Here is a 14,881-nt window from a genome sequence, read left to right on the forward strand (position 1 = left end):
GAACATGAGGCATGTGTTAGGAAAAGGAAAACACAGAAGTCCTGTGTTGTCCAGCATTATTGGTCAGAAAATCACACTTTCCATTTTTCTGCAGCCAAAATTATTCAAAAAACACCTTCCATTGGTTAATTAGATTTTCTAGAGGTGTTTCACATTCAAAAAAATCTTTTTGTTCTAATTAAAGGCCCTAATTCCAATCCATCTTTATCTTTAGCCTTTAAGGAAATTACGTTTTTTTTTTTCTTGTTGGTATGCAAATAGTGATGGACTGTCGCCAATAGTGCGATAAACATTATGAACTGGAAACTCTGCAAAAGGAGTTTTAATTGTGTAACTCGCTTATTCTTTACTCTTTACTTTTCTCACTCCTTCAGGAAAGGACCATGGAGGTAGGAAAGGGTACTTCCTACCTCCATGGAATTCCTTCCTACCTTCCTACCTCCATGGATTCTTACTTCCTACCTCCATGGAAAGGACAGTGGTGGCTTGGCAAATGCGGTCGAGAGCAGGAGACTGACGTTAATTACGAAAGGGGAAAGTAAACGGCTGTGTCAGGGATCATAAGGGGTGATACATTTTAAAAAAAGTGTTTTGAGGTCTCATTCAGTATCAGTATATCAGAAATAAAAGATGCACATGGTATCAGAATGGAGACAAATTACATAAGATACGAAAAGTTATATTTATTTGTTTATTAACATTTCATTATTACATTGTTTTCGTATAGGAATTTCCTTCCACCCCCCTCTGAGCAATACAAACAGGTACATGTAAGTCGGCTGAAAAGCACTGCTATAAACAAATAATCCAACCCAATTCCAGTTGAACAGCGCTTATTAATACTAATTGTTTACGGAAAGCATCCTAGTTTTTGAAAAGCTTCGTATCATCTAACATAAAATTAATTAATTAATCATCTTAAGAATGATTTTGTGTTGAATATGGCAAAACATATGAGGGTTGGCTAGGCATGATTTCATGGAGAATTTTCTAAGGGAAATGGGCTCATATTTACATACCTTAAGATTATAAGTATTGATTAACATTTCCTATAACTACTTCTAATTGAGGCTTTCTGAGAGCAACCCCCTTAATTTTGACTCGCAGCTTTTAATTTTAGACTAAAATATGAGCATAGAATATACCTTTAAAAAACAATGGGATTTGTTTTTAAACACTGTGGCATGAGAGTGCCTAGTAATAATAGAATAATAGTTTTAGCGTCGCTAAGAATCATTTTCTGGATTCTCCTATTGATTTTTTTCCAAAAGATATTAAAAGCTGCAATTGACAAGTATGAGCAATGCATAATACATACATATATAACGTAAGCATACCATAAAGAAAAATGAACCCCCACAAAAGCTGATCGACTGCTATTGAACTCTAAAGGGGGGTTTATCAGAGGGAAAATGGCAATTAAAATCAATTAAAATTCCATTTAATTGATTTTAATTATTTATTTACTGTATCGATTTATTACTTATTGTAATGGATTGGAATATTTGAATATGAATTAGCTGAATATTTAAGAAAAATATTATGACTGCGAGAATAGGAAAAAAAAAACATTTTTTGAATATTTACTTTCTTATAGAATGCAGATGAATTCATTTTTATTCAACGAAAATCAAAATTTAGTAGCTAATTAATCTGTCTTGTATCGACCACTTTAGTTCAGTGATTCGTATTAATGTGCGCTTTTTTTAAAAAAATTTGAATGCTTCAAGAATAATTAATTAGAAAAAAGCATAATTCTCTTCTTACCCTTAAATTCTTCAATAAAATAACTGCATTTTCAGCTATAACCAAGGAAATAATTTTCTAAATATTGCATGAAAAATAAGGTACATAAACAGCTTGGAAATGGAACTAGCATTGAGATTCTCTTTAAGAAATATGGTAAAGCTTAACAAAAAGTCTACGAAGTGAAGTAATTCCGTAGAATATTTTCTAACTCTTTATGATTAAATTGCACTCAATTATACTTTATAAACGACATGTAAATACTATTTAATGTATATGCGTGGATGTGTGTGTGTGTGGCTCACTAGCGGCTGAGCTGTAAAGTCGTTGAACTCTGGCAGGTGGATCCGGGGTTCGAATCCGGATCGACGGGGATGGCTGTATTGGCGTTTTCGAGGTTTTCCCCACGTGTAACGTGCATAAGAGTCAGTTTTGCTTAGAAAGTTCTCCACGAGGCACCCTTACCTTTAGGCAAATAACCGTCGAATGCTTTGCTATAATCAAACAAACCAGACCAAACAATAGATATATAAATAAGTAGCTTAAAAACTGCTATATTTTATGTATACTCATTAAGTAGTATTTCAATATATATAATGATTAAAAGAAAGTCGGATCCTAACTGATTGTATATAATGTAATCCCTATGAAGGCCCTAACAATTCTTTCTCACTTAAAGTCATAACCCAAAAAGAGAACAAATTAAACTTCAGATACGTATACAATACTGAATCTAATACAAAAAATACAAAATATAAAAATAAATTATATATGTACGAAACCTAACTAACTATTTATATTGATATTACGTAAATATACGTACGGTAATGAACATTGTATAAATAAAGATATTTTATACCTTATTCTATATTTGGTTCCATTTATATATACCTATACATAGATATATATAATTTAAGGATTCCGTTTAAGGATTATAGTAGTAGTTAATACTACTACATATAAAACACAAAAGTGCATCAATAATGTATTTTTCAGTATTATTTAACTTCATTCTTAGGAATTTTCTGCAGTCTAGTTTGCGTTATTTTATTCATAAGTCTCATATAAAAACAATTATTGTTTATATGCCATTAGAAAATTAACCAAAAAGCAGCGACCACAATGTAATTGAGAAACAGTCCTTAGCCGTGAAAAGGTTGAAAGCCATTCGGTTATGACTATTATCTCACATACTCAGCTACTTCGCATACATGGAACATAGCATTCGAAATGAAAAACTCAATATTTACTACAAATTCATTCGTGTAACAAATATCTGTCTTTCTACACCTATGGCTTTAAAAAAAGATGGTATTTATCTTACAGTTTATCGTTAAGTAATACATTTTCATTGTACAAAATTGCATTCATTCGAAGAATTCAATTTGTATTTTCCTGTGTATAAAACTGAAAGTAGAGAAGTTAGATGTTTAAACAACCCCCGCATTTTCTCAAGATCCCTAGCGAGATTGTCCGCACCTTGTCAGCTCTCCCCCTGAAAAAAGGGATTGTAAATTTATGACCTGACCGCAAATGAGGGTATTTCAGGACAGTGATACTACACTCTCTATTATATAACTCCCTTTTCGATATGTATTTGTGATACTAACCAATCTTAATCTATTTTCATGTAAATAAAAATGTGTTTTACTTACAATTTCCGTCTACAACGTTTTTTAGATTACAAGTAAATTAGCTATCATCTCGCTTGAAACTGCGCTGGATACAAGGTAAGAGGAATCATTTTGCTCTCTACTTTTATTAATTTGGTAGGAAATTTCGAGGGTATAAAAATGTTTTACAGCAAAAGCTTATGAAACTGAAGTGAAAGAAAAATCATAGCTAATTAAATAATAATAAAGGAAAAAATTGCAAAAGGCTAAACTGCAGTTTCATATCAAAAACGAAAATAAATTTTTCGACGATACAAAAATGTTGCATTCAAGTAAAATGCAAATTGCAAAACTGAATTCCAGCAATTACTCAACATGGAAATTCAAAATGTAAATGCTACTAATAAAGGAGAATCTTGACGATGTAATCGAAGATGTTCCTCCAAGCTCCATTACACAACAATGGAGTAAACGGAATCGCAATGTCGCGAGATGATAACTTTATTTATCGAAGACAATCAAATAATTCACATTAAACATGAAACTACTGCTAAAGCCACTTGGGAAAAACTCAGCCAGGTACATGAAAAGTCTAATCTCTCAAGTAAACTATTTCTTTTGCTAAAGCTTTACAGTTTGAAGCTTGAGGAAGACGGAAATATGCAAACACATATAAATACATTACTGTAGTTAGTCGATAAACTCAAATCAGTAGGTGAGAACATAAAAGATGAACACGTTTCGGCACTTTGGCTTTGTTCAATGCCTAGTTCTTACGATACGCTCATTACGGCTGTTGAAGCCAGAGCAGAATCGAAACTGAATCCAGAATTCTTAAAAGGGGAATTAATTGACGAATTTAACAAGAGAGTGTAAAATAATTCATCGGGTTTAAAGGCATTTTAAAGTCTCATTTCAAAACAAGACAAAGAGAGAAAAGTTTTGCTCATACTGTCAAAAAAATACCATTTTAGACCAGAGTGTTATCATCTAAAATAGAAACAAAAAATGAACCGTGCCAAAACTCGAAAAAAAAAAAAAAAATACGCGGATTCTAAAACACTCCAAGCAAAGAATGCTTGTAACCTCGCGATGAATCAACAACAAACAAAAATTAAAACACCGGTAATCGAATCCAGATGCGGCGCTGTCGCTCTGTTTGCTAACTGCGCCGTACATCAATCATCCGAGAGTTTTATCTTCGATAGCGGTGCAAGTAGCCATCTGGCAAATAATAAGAAATATTTCACGGAATGTGAACCCATAAATCCGTCAGATATTATAACTGCAAATGGGCAATGTATTAAATCAACGGCAATAAGAACTTTCCCTTTTAAAACATTAAATGCTAAAGAAAAAATAACTGAAGTTTTCTTATCGGAAATCTTATACGCTCCTGAATTAGAAACGAATTCGTTCACACTGGTGTTTTAGGACCAATACAAACACCGCCTGTCAGTGGATATCTATACTTCGCAACTTTTATTGATGATTGCATCAGATTCACAATGATTTACCTAATGAACAAGAAGAATGAAGTAATTTCTAAATTAAACAATTTATTGCTCTTACAAACAATAAATTCGGGAGAAAGGTGAAAACTCTAAGAAGTGATAACGGTGGTGAGTGAACAAGTAAGGAAATTAAAGAATATCTTGTAAAACGTGGTATAAATCACGAGCTTACTGTTCCGTATTGTCCAGCACAAAATGGAGTCAGTGAAGGCAAAAATAGGTCTTTGATGGAGATGACAAGATGTCTTTTAGCTGACTCAGGTCAACCCCACAGATACTGGGCAGAAGCAGTGTTAACTGCAAATTATTTACAGAATCGTATGCCTACAAAACCAAATGCAAATCTCCATACGAATTATGGAATAACAGGAAACCCAACCTCTCTCATCTGAGGACTTTCGGGTGCAAGGCGCTCGCTTACATCCATAAATCTAAAAGGGGTAAACTAGATTATACTACTATAGAAGGAATACTCGTCGGCTACGACAGCAGAAGTAAAAGCTACAGAATTTTACACCCTGGAGACAAAATCATAATAAGTCGATCTGTAATATTTATTGAAGACAGTGTAACTAACGAACCTGTAAGCAACTCTTTAAACCAGGATGAAGAAAATCCCAAGGAAGATAAGGATGAAGAAAATCCCAAGGAAGATAAGGATGAAGAAAATCCCAAGGAAGATAAGGATGAAGAAAATCCCAAGGAAGAATTTCCCAAGGAGGAAAGCCCAGAACAGGAAGAAATAAAAATAGAAGAAACCGATGAACTGGAAACCCTGCAAAAGGAGTTAATTGTGTAACTCGCTTGTTCTTTACTCTTTACTTTTCTCGCTCCTTCAGGAAAGGACAGTGATACGACACTCTCTATTATATAACTCCCTTTTCGATATGTATTTGTGATACTAACCGATCTTAATCTATTTTCATGTAAATAAAAATGTGTTTTACTTACAATTTCCGTCTACAACGTTTTTTAGATTACAAGTAAATTAGCTATCATCTCGCTTGAAACTGCGCTGGATACGAGGTAAGAAGAATAAATTTGCTCTCTACTTTAATTAATTTGTTTTGAAATTTCGAGGCTATAAAACTGTTTTACAACATAAATCATCTTTATTTGCAAAAACTAGTTCTTCGTTTTTGCATGCGCAATTGCATATCAAGGAGAATAGTGTTGCGTGCGTACGGGTTCCTAATAGATTGAATGCACAAGTCAGATAAAAGGTTAATAAAATTTATTACCTTACGTTGTCAACAAGTATTCATTAAGAATTCTTAAGTATAGTAAATAATTACACTATTAAAGTGACAGGGTTTAAATCAAATTTAGAAGTTTATATTGATTATTCAAAACAAAGGATTAATTTTTTATATTAATTATAACCAAATTAATAGAATTTGCAAATACGTCTTTATGTAATGGCATATACGCCTATAAGAAACTCCAGTAAAATGAAATCTTTTCTTCAATATGGAGGGAATTGCATAAAATGGGTCTTAGTTGCTTCAATTAGCAAATAATTCTATTTGATTAAAGTTTGAAAATTTTACATATTCTTAATGATATGCCTTAGAGATAATCTTGAGGGAAGAAGTAAAAAAGTTAAGTGGAATCTTATTAAAATAGTGTTATCAGGCCTCTCACTATTTTAATTAATTATAAGGTGGTTTGGTCCCAGCCAAACGTAGAATTCATAGAAACATTTCCACTGCGATCTCATTGAAACGTTTCCTATAACAACGGAAGAACAATGGGGTAACAGAATTTCAATAAGAATTTGTAATTTTGAGAAATGCTATGTTTATGATGAATTCTCGATAAAGCATGTTTTCAACCAAGCTGAATTAATTTCATCGATTCAGATCTTAAGTTTATGCGATAGTTTCTTTTTCTAAGAAAACGTACTTTTATGATTCAAACCAGGAGATCCTAAATTAAGAGTTGCTATTTATTGCGAGCCACTAAGAAATTATTGGGGGTTTCAAAATTATTTAAAAATTTAAATTTTATTATCAGCTATTAGTAATATTATGCAGTTTTTTTATATTTGTAAATTGTAAAATGCCTGAAGCTACCTACTAAGTTCTTAAAAACAGATTTTATTACATGTATGTAATTCATTTTTAAAAGGCATTTTTATTTTTTTTAATAATTCACTTCAATTTTTTTTTCAATTTTCGATAACTTTGTGGAAACAGAATAAAGGGGCCGGGAAATTTTTTGCAGGAGTAAAAGGACTCATGATTATAAAGAATAGGAAGTAACTGCATAAGAGATTGATAAATTGTTTTAAATTTAAATTTAATAATGCTTGAGCGAAATTTGAAACACAGATGAGCTCCTCTAGTATTCCAGCTTGAAAGAAATCTGTCAGGTAATAGTACAAGTCTGTTCATTGTTTTAAAATTAAAGTTTAATAATGTCTATCGAAGTTTGAAGCACAGATGAGCTCCTCTAGTATTCCAGATTGAAGAAATGTTGTAGGTAATAGTACAATTCTGTTCAGCATTTGTATAATGAGAGTCGGAAAAGAGAAATAGCAATAATTTTTCACTACTCCGAAGAAAACGATTATGAGGCATTACCGAGCTTGAAAGCACCTGTTCCTTAATAACCCATTGCAACCAAATAAGTGTATGTCGGTAATGACGTCACATTTATATTTCTTCTTAGAAACTTAATAACTCAGTTTCAGTTATTTTTGATGTTGACCTGTGCTTCAAAAATTTTGGAGTGCATTTGCTCGCTTGCAGCTGCTCGTTTACTTTATGTCACAACTTAGCCCATTAGATTTATTAAATATTTGTTGAAGATTGCTTTTCGCTTTTGCCGTTTGTTTAAAAAGGTTTAAAGCTTGCTGCTAACATCTTCTAAAATGATTAAGCTGAACACAAACTAGAGCCATTTTTATAATATATTTTCTCTTCGCTATTCAACTTACCTTATTCAGCTAATATTTAATATTCCTTGTTTGTTGCGAGTCCTTTTACTAATCGCTTGTGACTCTTTGAAGAATCGCTTATGATGTTTCATTTGTCTCACTCGTTTCTCTCTTCGTTCTTCATTACTTGCTTTATTTAATTATGCATTTATTCTCACAAGTCCTATTTATATTTTGAAGTCTGATTTATTATGAACTAATCTAGTCTAAGATAAAGGTAATTCATAAGTATTTATATGCATGTATACGTATATTATTGGTAATTGTTATTGTAACTAAGATAGATTTTATGAATGTTTTTTCTGGATCTCTAAATCAATATTTAGAATTAAAATAGTAAGCATTTTTAACTAAAATTAGAAAAATTTAGCTGGAAGAATTGTTTTGAGATGATTTCGAATAATCAAGAACAAAGAATATTGTTTTATTCAACAAATACAGTTTGGATGAATATTTTAATTAAAATATTTTGATTCACTTGGTTAGCATTTATTTTACTTCAGTTAAACGATAGTTTAATTACTACAACGAAATTCTAAATTTCAGTTTTTCACGTATTGCCAACCAAGCAGAAAAAATCATTTACTTTTCCTTTCGGTGTTTAATTCCGATGTGCCATAATTACCTCTTTTCGCGATTTTCTTCAGGTTTAATATAAGAATGATATATTTTTTTAGAATGGAATCATTCGTTCTAAAAGAAATAGCTTTTGTGTGCTTTGCTGTAATTAAAGAAATAATCAATCTTAATTTCAATTAAGAAACATCTGGTTTTCATATGCAACCATAAATATATAGTGTAAATGGCTTGCATTTAATTTTAGCTAAATAATAAAAACGGTAGTTCGCATTGCTTATATTATTCTGCCAAAAAGATAGAAAGCTTCTTCCTTTATAATAAGGTCTAAATTCCATCTTTGTTTCCTTTCAGTTGTTTAAATATTATTTCAATCTATGATGGTTAAACTCTATTTCTTATAACATAATAAATATTGTAAAATTCATATCATATTTCATTTCATTTTCTGCCTTGCTACTTGCAGTTTTATTAATATTCAATGAAGTTTTCCTACGTTTTAAGCTCGAGAATTAGTTGTTAATTACGTGAAAAGAATGTAGCTTCGTACCAGAAAATTAACATTAAATATTACTCTTTAAGATTTCATAGCATTCATTTTATCTTATAAAGTCGTATTTTGCCTCTTCTTTCCGTAGACCTTCATGGTTTAATAGGAAGCATGTAAGGTATTTCCCCCACTTCCCTAGAGTGCCTTCGGTGTGTAACGGCAGCACCCTGGACCGGTATTCCAGAGGTCCGTGGTTCGATTCCCGGCGAAGGCGGTTGCATATTTTTCATCTTTTCTGCTTCCAATTAACGTAATGACTCTACAAGCATACTCGACGCATATTCGAGAGTTTCTAGGGTTCGATTACCGGCAAGGGCATCGCACATTTTTCTCCTCTTGTTTATAAATCATGAATCGAATCTTATCCCCATTTAGTAGTTAATATTCCTCTCTTAGAAAATTTTGTCTATTAATGTATCTGTGGTGTTTCTGAAAAAGATTAAGGAACAGTACTTTTATTAAGCAGGTGAAGTCTGGTGTCGATTGGTGTTTCCAATAAAAATTAAAATCTGAATGTAGCGTTTGGACTACATTTAATTTTTATGATGCTTCTGAGTAGGATTTCCGAAAGCAATCAACTCATGAGCAATCATCCGAATGTGATCATTTCCTTTCATATTTTCTGGAACGTATTACCCAGTTTGCGTCATGCAACTGGCAACTGAAAATCACGAACAGCAAAGCTGAGAGTCATTTTAGATGCAAAATAGATTTCTTCTAGGCTGAGATATAAGAAAGCGCTGCAGCTATGATCGATCTGCGTTGGAAGTGTCCGTTTTCGTTTTAGAATTATTTACAGCCTGAAGAAATTTAAAGATTTACTAGGCTGTATAAGTTTTAAGTTATTTCGTTCAAATTATTTTGCTTACTCTGGAGTAATTCATCAAAAGTGTTATTGTGATTTTCTTATCAGTGTTTGATCAAAATTATCTGAAGTAAAGATATTATTGTCAATTTTTAATACAGTCCCCACCGAAAAAAACAAGTAACACTTTCTACCCATTGTTCGTTATGCATGAAATGACATCACTTATCTCTTATGCACTCTCCATAACAATGTTCGCAGGTGTGGAGAACTCCAAATACATTTTTCACCACTCGTCATGGAATTTCAAGTATGAGTTTCTTTGTTATGCTGTCGAATGCGAATTTGCTTTCAGTAAATTTTAAACATTTTTTAAAATGAGAAGTTCATGAAAAGCGGCACAGTTTCGTAAACTATGAGCCGCGAACCCGAAAGGTGTCGCAAAGCGAAATGTTGAGGCAGCGAAAATTTAATTCAGATTGATAAGTTTAAATAAAAATGAACTCCAACCTTCATTATCATTAATTTATTATATTTTCTGTACAGAGCAATTATAAAACTGCAATACTGGCTAAGCTGAGCTGTCAATTATACTTGCATACTTAAAAATATATCACTAATCGCAACATAATAGCGTAGTCGCATTCCAATTCCAGCATTTAGTTCAGAGTCAACGTAATTCCGAGAAAGAACGTTCTACGTCACACAGGTGTGCTGGGAATAAGGTCGGAGCTGCGGCGACTACTGTAGTCGCTACAGCTTTGTAGTCGCTTTTGCAGGATAATGAGTTTTTCTTTTTCATCCGAGATAATGTGTAAATCGCGAGAACAAGTATTGTATTTACTGTTTTGCTCAACTTGAGTTGGTATTTATTTGAATAATTAGCAGAGATGTTATTTATGTTTTGCAATAACATTTTCTTAATCATGGAGTTTTTACTCAAGGATCATTTTTACTTATTGAGTAACAGAAGTAGTGACACAGATAGCAATACTACGAAGTCTCTTCGAGAAGGATCTAATAATTAGAAAGAGGCATCTCAGACGCAAAAAGGAAAATATAATGAAATATTTTTGTAATTTGGCTTTATTTCAACAACTGTGATGATATCTCTTTATTTATTGGCGATGGAGATTCTGAAACCATCAAAATTAAAAAGGATTCTGAATGCAGATATATTTATAAAGGAAACATAGGCAATGAACTGTTATTTTGTCGTCCTTTAGAAGACCATATAGCAAGGGAAGACATACATTGTAAAGTTGACGAATGTTTTCAAAGTGAAGATTTAAAACGGGAAAATTGCTATGGAGTATTCATAGATAGTGCAAAAGCGGTGACGGGCAAAAATAGTGAATTTAAATCGTACTTTAAAGCTGTTGGCAATGATCATGTAACTTGCATTACTTGATCCATCGAGAGGCCCTTGCAGCAGAAACATTAGCAACTGAAATGAATGATGTGCTTCAGGATGCTGTCAAATTTATAAAATTTATTAAAAGCGGGTGTACGTACTAATGTACACTAATCGAACAGATGAATGGCGCTGCCTACGCATCTAACTGCGCATCTGCGACGTATCTAAATCCCACATCTAAATTTCTATAAGTGGTGGTTCAGTTATGATTCTATGATCAAAATACTCAATCTAGTTTTAAAAAAAATTTATTAAAATATTAAACAAATTAATGTAATCTAAAACCTATTCTAATGTTACATCTCATCAGCAGCGTGCGAACTGCATCAAAACAAATCGAAAGTCAAGTTCTGACTGTTGCCGTTCCGAGGCAGAGAAAAGTGTTTAATCAAACCGGAACAGCGGGTGCTCTTAACAGCTACTTATTTTCAAATCTCTGTAAAGACATGGACTCCGAATAAAAAAAATATTATTACGCGCAAAATTATAATTATGTCGAGAGAGCGAAATTTAAGAAGATTATTGGTATTAAAATAAAAAAACTATTATATTTTTAACCGAAAAAAATCTGATTTTGCTGCTTTATTTTTCGAATGGCTTTAATCAATACTGTGCTATTTGTCAAAAATGAAAAGTACATTAAAGTACAGTATCAAAACTGTGCTATATGTCAGATACTTCTGACAACAAAATGATCTCAGCTTGTCTCTTCAAGGAAAAAATAGAAGTATGTTTACTTTAAATGATATTGTTAAAGGTTTTATTATAAAGGTCAACAGTAAGGTGGAAAAGGAGTCATTCAAAATGTTTTCGACTATCGACAATTTTATGATTGAAAAGAAAAAACTGTAAAACTTAAAGTGTACATATTATTACAGATCATTGAAAACCCTAGAAACATAGTTTTGCAAATAATTTATATTGAATTTTGAGTTTCAAAAGTTATCTCGGATTCAAAAACCACTTTTTATTGACATTAATAAAATTAATCACTTGCCATATAATCCCGAGAGGAATTTGCGAGCTATCGAGTGGCTCAAACATAAACCTGAGTTTCCACAAAAATCTTTGTTTGAATTCTTGATCGGAGCTTGACATTAAATGTTTTGCAACTCATGGCCAGACCTATGTGAAACGATTTTTTTGAGCTTAACACTTATAAAACTCAAATATGGTTCAGTGCTGAAAAACGTTAAAGAAGCTTTATATCCAGCAGTTTCAAATATTGCCCCTTTGTTATGCAACAAAAACAAAACAACAACAATAATAAAAAAAAAAAAAAAGCACATCCGTCTCAAAACGTGATTTTCTTTGATTAATTTTTTAACAGCTCTTCCTATTATATTATTTACCAAAGCAATAAATTATTTATGGGAAAACCTTTCTTTTTGTATCTGTATTTTATATTTAATATCTGAGATCGCGAAAAAAATTCGATGATGAAAACGGGTCAAGAATGAAAAAAGTTTAAGAAACCCTGCTCTAAGGTTTGTTTCAAAATACTGATTACAAATAAATAATCTTTCTGATAACTAGGTATAAAAGTTTATAAGTAATTTTATCATAAAATTAATAATTGGTAGTATCATGTAATATCAGTAATGTCAGTAATAAAATGTGATCTTCAATAATAGTTTGTCGGTATTCATATTATCAATTAATTACATTGAAGAGAAATTTGTATTTACAAAGCATTTCAATTCACGAATAAAAGAGTAAATATATCATTAAATTTTTAATTACTGTGGTTTGCTATACAGCTATATGACAACATATATTTAAGAGATAAATTTTCAGTTTAACTACAAGTAGATCATGAGATATCTAAATAATATTACCGATTATGTTTCTTTTAGTACTTCTTACTAGAAAGTCTTATGCAAGTTTACGTTAATTTCATTATTACCGTAAATTTAAGGGGTTAAGCGATCGACAATTTAAGTCTCACCTTGGCATTTCATTTTAATGAAGTTACATTATAGAGTTCACTTAACTAAAGGAGCTAAAGGATTTTCTATTGGAATCTGTGATTGGGATTGGGAACTTCAACTGAAAAGTTTTTTTTTTTCTTTTTCCTAAAAAAAGTAAAATTTATCTGCTTACTACTGAGTGGATTCGTAATAGTTGGCCTCTAATAAAAATATTAATCCATTTATGTATTTTGCTATTCATTTAGCTCAACAGGGCCCACCAGCGGTCGAGCGGTAACGTTGCTGAACACTGGTAGTTCGGTCCGAGGTTCGAATCCCGCGAACGGGCTGGCTGCATGGGTGTTTTCGTGGTTTTCCTCATGTGTAACGTGTATACGAGCCAATTTCCCTTAAAATGTCCTCCATGAAGGCATCCCTCCCTTAAGGCAGAAAGCCCTCCAGTGCTTTTGCCGTAATCTAATAAACCAAACCAAACCATTTACCAGGTGTCAAAAAAACATAGGTAAGACTATCCCTGTTCCGGCGCTGAGGCGCTCATGTGTGTGGAGGTAGGAAGTAAGTCCTTTTTTACCTCCATTGGGGGGGAGGGCGCTCAGGGAAAGAGGCCTACTGAGGCGCTTACAAACGGCCACCACACGCTTTAGCAATTGTGAAGTCATCTCGGATTGCAATTAGCGGAGTCACACACGCGGTTTATCATGTGTGTATACCACTGACGTGTTTGGAAAGTAATTTATGTTATTACTGGGATCAGCCACGTGCATTTTTTATTGTTACGTCATCTTGGATTGCAACTAGCGGCGTCATTCACGTGGTTCATTGACGTTTTCAGAAAGATTTTTGTTCATTCGGACATTAATTTTTTCTTAATTTAACAAAGGAATTAATTTTTGATACTCTTTTTTTACTTTGATTTTATTTCGAATAGGAGAACTTTAAAATTATTTATCATTTGCAGCGAATGGGTTGAAACCAAGGTCCGTACAGTGAAGGGTTGAAACGGCATTTTTAAACTTTATTTGTTTCTTAAATATATATCAGTGCTAGTTCCATCTAGTGTATATAACATCTACTAAAAGTTAACGTGATCGTAAAATATGAAGAGGTAATATATTTTCTTTCCACGGATTCGAACTCGCTACCCCAATAATAAACAGAAAAGGGCCAAGGGGCACCGCATCCAAGACTTTTATGTGATACCCTCACAATCACTTGGTTGAAAATGCTCTTAATTATGTACATTAAGTTCTTTCCGTATATCACCATTTTGAACGATTTTTCTTTTTATTTTACAGAAGTTTTATTTCCAGATTTTTTTTTCTGTTTACCTATTTTACTCTACAAAATTTTTACGTTTCATTATTTTTATTTTACAAAAATAACATTTATTTACTTAAGTATTAAGAATGTTGCTATCACATTTTCACTGTATTTATTTTATAAGAGTAATATTTATTTTCATAAGCTTAATTTTTTTTTCACTTTTCTATTTCACAAACGAAGTTTTTGTTTATTTTTTTCTTCTTACTATCTTTTACTTCAAAAACAATTTTAAAACTTTGTTTTTTAATTTAATTTTTCTTTTCATTCTTTTCTTTTTTACAAATGTAAATTGTTTGTATCTTACATTTGTTTTTACAATTATCAGTTTCCCTTATTTAAAATACTTATTACTTAATATCCTTAAAATAATTATGCTTAATATCCCTTGTTTAAAATGCATGTTGTCACATGAAGATAATCAAGGTTTAGCGTATGCTTGGGGATTTAAGGTAGAATGCGCACAAG

At 32.0% G+C, this 14,881-nt stretch overlaps 1 protein-coding gene across 1 annotated transcript in view; it reads right to left on the reverse strand.

Annotated features, from left to right (window-relative positions):
- The window catches only part of LOC118181834 (uncharacterized), a 332,796-nt gene that overhangs the window by 8,399 nt on the left and 309,516 nt on the right, over positions 1–14,881 (reverse strand). The window lies entirely within an intron of this gene.

This window comes from Stegodyphus dumicola, chromosome X1 (assembly GCF_044657685.1).
Source record: "Stegodyphus dumicola isolate Sdum_Otavi_A_Nest chromosome X1, ASM4465768v1".
Lineage (NCBI taxonomy): Eukaryota > Metazoa > Arthropoda > Arachnida > Araneae > Eresidae > Stegodyphus > Stegodyphus dumicola.